The following is a 5754-nucleotide window of genomic DNA, read 5'->3' on the forward strand; positions in this document are numbered from 1 at the left end:
ACTCTACCTACCAGCTTTCTAAGAGTATATCACAGGAGTTTATCAACGTAAGAATGTATAGTTCATCAAACTTCTTTCGAAGACGCTGCCCGAACCTGTATGTCCATGTCCGCTTCCACTCCAATCCAGACTTAGATATGCTAAGAAGCAAACGGATGGTATAAGAATACATTAAGTTTGCTGATTGGTAAACAATAAGGAAGACAGCAACTCAGCCCCCAGTTGAGGCGGCCTACACGACTTCTTGTCTCTTTGGCATGGATATATTTACTTATCATGTTATCGCATTGCAGGTCGATTGAACACCAAAATTTGTTCAACTGCACTTGCAAGCAGACACCGTGACAAATGCTTATGGGCCATGTCACCCAGGGCCACCGGAGCGAGCTGCGAACTCATATTTATTTTTGCACGGCTTTATTTCTTGACCCGATGGCAATAATCACTTGATGGTTTAACCCAACCCTACACGGCACAAGCATATTAGCACAAGCAAACCGTGTCATATTAGCAGGTTCCGTCGTGGTCCAGTGCGGTTGGTGGATTGGCTTTCGAGCAGGTGATGCCGCGTGGAGCTGAGCACTGGGACGATGCTGCTAGACGATGACATGTTTGGGAGGACAAGTACCACTGCCGATGGCTTGGCATAGAGGCGAAACACTTTTATGGGGAACGCACGATCCGGCTTGCGTTGTCACCACAGCTGGAGAGGCTTGAGTCCATCCTGAGGGGCACAGGTCCCCTCAACCGCTGCTGCCATTATGGGCGCGGTTCGAAATAGAGACAGGGCCGACAGACTGGTTCGACAGGTTCTGGCGCGGGATTTTTTGGTATAGTATGAAGAGGAGGGTTTCGACACCATATGAGCAGAAAGTCCAGAGAGATTTCTCCCGTCGGAGCGCCCATATCAAAAAGCAATTCTGCGCTTTTCAGAATAGTTTTGAGAAAACTGGCATTAGCAATACAATCGAACGCCTCTGACCTAACAATATGTGAAAAGCAAAAAAAGTTAGCGTGCTCCTATTAACGATGGCTAGTCATTGGAGACATATTGTGCCTGGTAGCGATGTTTTTATGAGCAAAACATCAAATCCCATATCTTCTATGGCAAATTCGCTCAGAATGGCAGAATCCAACAGTCGCTGTAGGAAAACTAAAAGCGAGCGACCTGCATATCTACATAGCTTGCCTATAGACATCATAGACATTTCCGTCGTGGAGGGGATACCAGTGGTGTGAAGGTTAAGTTTCGCGTCTTGGAAAACGGAGACAGGCGACGCCATACAGCTCTCAGCAACTAAGTGTGCTGTAAAGGCCCAGTGACGGTGACGACAGCGTGCAGGGCAACATCCGCAGAGGAAGATAGCTTCCCGATCACAAAATGAAGTGGCCGAAAAGTGGAATGCATCTAAATGAAGCGGTCGACGCTTGGTCACTTTTCATGAGGGAGTGGGACACCTCAGTGAAGTGCGGTCTCTCCCGTCACGAAATCCGGGATCCACCCCTGATTGCACGGCCTTGTCAGCGGTGTTCAGCTCTCGCAAAGGCTTCATGCGCATGCAGGGCATAGTCGCCACAGCGAACGGCAGCAGATTCCAGTGGGGCCTGCGCTTGCTGCAGTCACTGCGGTCACGCCAGTCAGTAGCGAGCATTTTATCTGGCATCATGCAATGGTGCGATGCCACAGATATGCCATGACGTCACGAAATGCGCCACTGCTCTGTGGTCGCTGCAGCCGCTTGAAAGTCACCGCAGACATTGAAGGGCAACTGTACTTAGCTGCTGTTCGTGGAACAGCCTCTAAACTTAGCAATCGTTCATCCGATGTTCTCCAAACCAACACCAGTCAAAAGGGACAATGCGGTTTCACAAACAGACAGGGAACTGCCCACCGCAAATGTTGCCGCGGGAGATATAAATAAGGCCATTCTCCGGATCCCGGCACCAGCTTTGCACCTGTCTCTGGTGCAGAAGGCGCTCACACAATCTGGCCGCGAGATGGGGAGCGTCTGGTCCGTCTCAGCGACGCTCGTCGCCGGTGAGTTTTTGTGAGATGGTGTTGTCGAGATGGATTTTAATCAACTGATTTGATTTTGATTTTGTTGAGATGGTAGGAGTCACGTTGACCGGTATGCAAACTGAAACTATGGTACGTGCATTGGGAAAAAAGGGGCTAATTCCAGACCAACAGTTGTGCGCAATGCGACTAGACTGTAAAGGCAGAATGTGTACTACGTCTAGGGACAACATGAGAGCTAAGAGGACTGCGAAAAATGATATAAACGCGAAGAAAAGCTGCGTAAATGGTCATCCCCACAGCACTAAATAAAGAAAAGTACATACTGATAAAAGGAAGCGCAAAGTTGAGTGAGCTCGATCGCCAGGGCCAGCCCCAGCTTTTTGAAGGTGTAATTCGGTTGAAAGCATTTGAAAGATGGGTGTTGGAAAATTTCACGTAGAAAGTAAGGGTATTAATGTGTATTTTCACTGCAACCTGTATAGACTACGTTCGGTCTATCGGCAGCACGTTTGTCAGCACCAGTATGGTCATGTGTTCTGCCTACGTCAGTCACCTGATGATAAATTCACGTGGGTTGTGACGTCAGGCACCGGCTGATGCTCCGGTCAATATTTTCTAGTCAGCCCATCAGCTGTGAGAAAAAGCGGGTGGTGGATTGAATACATCGCACGGGAAAAGAACCCCGAATTTCACGTAGTAGCTCTTCAGTTTGCGAGTACGCCAGGAGGCGTGGGGGGGGGGGAGGACTTGTCCCTAATTTGGGGAGAATGTGGCGCAAGGAAATTGAACTGCCTGATACAAGTGTAGTCATGGAAAGGGTAGTAACTGTGAGTGGTGTGGTGAGTAGTTGTGTTTGCAGAAAATCAGTTCCATCATTTCCACCCGAACTTTTGTCCAGATGTTTTCCTCGCTGAATTAGTCTCGACTTTTTGTTCTGTTTTGCGACAGTGGCTACCCTTCAGGGTTATATTTTACATCAAAGAACCCAAAATCCTCAATCACCCACAATTTTCCAAACCATTGCGCACAAGCGATCCAAAAATACATCAAGTCAAAATATAACGTGCGAGAGGTCTCCATCCCGAAAAAAATTGACATGGATGGTCAAACTGCAGAAAAACGAGCGAGGACGTCAAATGTCCAAAGCTACCGTGACAAATACACGAAACTACATCAAAGAGTTTCATACAAAAGCTCAAGTGAAAGAAAACCGAATGGAAAAAGTCAAACGAAAAAAAGCTAGCAAATGAGTCGAAAAAATTAGTCAAATCAACAAAAATGAGCGCTATATGTCAAATTGGAAAGCAGTCAAAAGACAAAGTAAAAGGGGATAGCAGTTGACTGGAATAAAATATAATCGGGACATTCAAAGGGCAAAAAGTGGCAATGGGATAACAGCCAACAGGGATTAAAGTCGTGCGAGGAGAAACGTCAAATTACCTCAGTTCATGCATAATAAAGTCGAAAGGTATTAAAGTTGAATCGGAGCAACATTGAAAGGGAAAGTTGACACTGGTAAAATATTGGGAAACAATTAAAAGGGCAAATAGGGAATTGGTTAAGTGCAATGCTGAAAATGTCAGAACGAAAAAGATCAATATACAGTACTTCGGCACGAATAAACATTGAATAGATAAAACTAAACAAGCTGGTAGTCGAGCCCATTCGCTGGGATGCCGTGCCGCAGTATTGTGCTACATTGAAAATGCCCTGCATTTTTGCCTTGTGAAAGAGCGGAGGTAAATGTATCCGTTGAACCATAGGAGGTGAGCTCAGGGCATGCGGAACACGCCGTGGTTAGTAACTACCCGGATCCAAAGGCCACCTATGCAAGCCATTCGGAATAATTTCATCAACTAGAGGATTTCAGACGAGAGAGTTAATGATTTGACGTCTGCCATGGAAGGGGATATTGCCGGCTGCACTCGGATGCGCCCGTCGATTCAGTGGGTTTCACTATCTCGCACCAGTAGGTTCTCTAATTTGGGCCAGCTTTCGCTTGCCCGGCAAATACTTATGGCAGGAGGCCAGCGTTCGAACCTTTATAACCAGAACCATGCGGAACGTGGCCTAAGGCTCTCAGGTGGTCGGTGTGCTGTGGGAATCGTGCCAGCCACTATTTATGCATGTGCAAATTCCCTTTGGTCATTTTCTGGGACAGTCGCTAGCACTGCAGACGCTCATGGTGGGATGCGGCGCACAGCGGCAAGGCCCACAATAAATCCCGCCTTTTTGGTAGCCCTGATGTAGACACAGACCTAGTTCCCAATGTCGGTCCGTGCTTACCACTCCCCATTCTGAAAACGAAGCGTTTTTCATAAACCCCACCCCCTTGTCCCTGCATCACACTGGTTGTATACTAAACACAGCTCCCTGGTTCATGGTACTCACTGGCTCTTCACAAATAAATCTACAGGTTCCCGGTCTCCACCGGTTTCTTCACAAGTACTAGAGCCGAGATCCTGGTTCCATTGGCTTTCCACAAACACCTGACTTTGTTTCCCTGTCTCTCATCAGTTGTTTGACAAACGCCAGGATCTGGTTACTGGTTTTCACTGGTGTTTTTTCCCACCGGTGAGGTGTTTCCAACTTGTCATCCCTGTCGGCTACAATCTCTTTCAGCTTTTTGTCGTTGTGATTCAACTTTCATCACTGCTTAATGCCCATTTACATTCTTGTTAATTTGTGTCATTCGGCACCTCTTTCTATGCTTCTTTTATCATTGTCTACGTTTATCCCTTTTGGCCCTTTGGCCTTCGAACTTTCCCCATATTCGACCATGGTTTCTGTTGACTTTTATATGTGTCTAATTTTTGTCGTCTGACTTTCTCCATTATGCTCTTTTTCCGGACACCGAAACAAAATGCGGCTATTTTCAAACTAAGAGTGAGCAAAATTTTACCTTCAACCGTTGGTGACCTTCAAGGTGAAATTCACCGTCAAACAACGGAAACACCAGAACAGTTAAGTAATAAAAGTTGGAGAAGAAAGCCTTGTTGCCAGATATCCCGTGTCAAGTGGTAAGATGGGCCAAGTTTGTATCGAAACAACATTTGACCTTAGAAGATATTTCAAGCTATAAAAGAAGGCAAGTGCAAACTGTAGGACATGGGTGCAAGGACAAAACCGATCGGTATTCGTTGCTTAAAACGGCATCACGAAGCACTTAGTACAGAACTAAATCAGAACCTTGACTGTTAACACGACAGCTGATGAGCTCCAGGGTGAACGTCAAGGATCTTTGACAGCCAACGTCGTTTCCAAGGTAGAATGACGGGGAACACTTAACCTCGTAGCCCACAGATTGTATAAACTTAACTGCTATAACAAGTTGGCCGCTGTTAAACTGCGGTTAGAAAACAAATGAAAGTGCAAGCCAGGTTTTCTGCAAAATCCCTACAAGTCTTGATGGTCAAATGGAGGGTGAAACTGGCCGGAAATGCCAGAACACCAAGGTTTTCTGATATTCGCAGTCAACACAGCTCTCACGAGATAGCCTGTGTCAAGCTCCAAGGTGAATGGGTTTTATGGAACGTATGGAACTCCACGCCCCCCCCCCCCCGTGCCCCCGTATATTCTTGCCAAAGTAAAGTGATGGGGCGCGCCGTGGCCAACCCACACGACACGCTCCTCAGCCACCAGAACTCGATCAATCCGTGTTCGCTGGCGAGCGGGCACGGCAACCCCGATAAAACGGGGATGAGGAGTGGTGAGGGGATGGGATGCCGGAATGC

Source organism: Pollicipes pollicipes, unplaced genomic scaffold, assembly GCF_011947565.3.
Source record: "Pollicipes pollicipes isolate AB1234 unplaced genomic scaffold, Ppol_2.1 Scaffold_5724;HRSCAF=6776_pilon_pilon_pilon, whole genome shotgun sequence".
In the NCBI taxonomy this organism is placed as follows: Eukaryota; Metazoa; Arthropoda; class Thecostraca; order Pollicipedomorpha; family Pollicipedidae; genus Pollicipes; species Pollicipes pollicipes.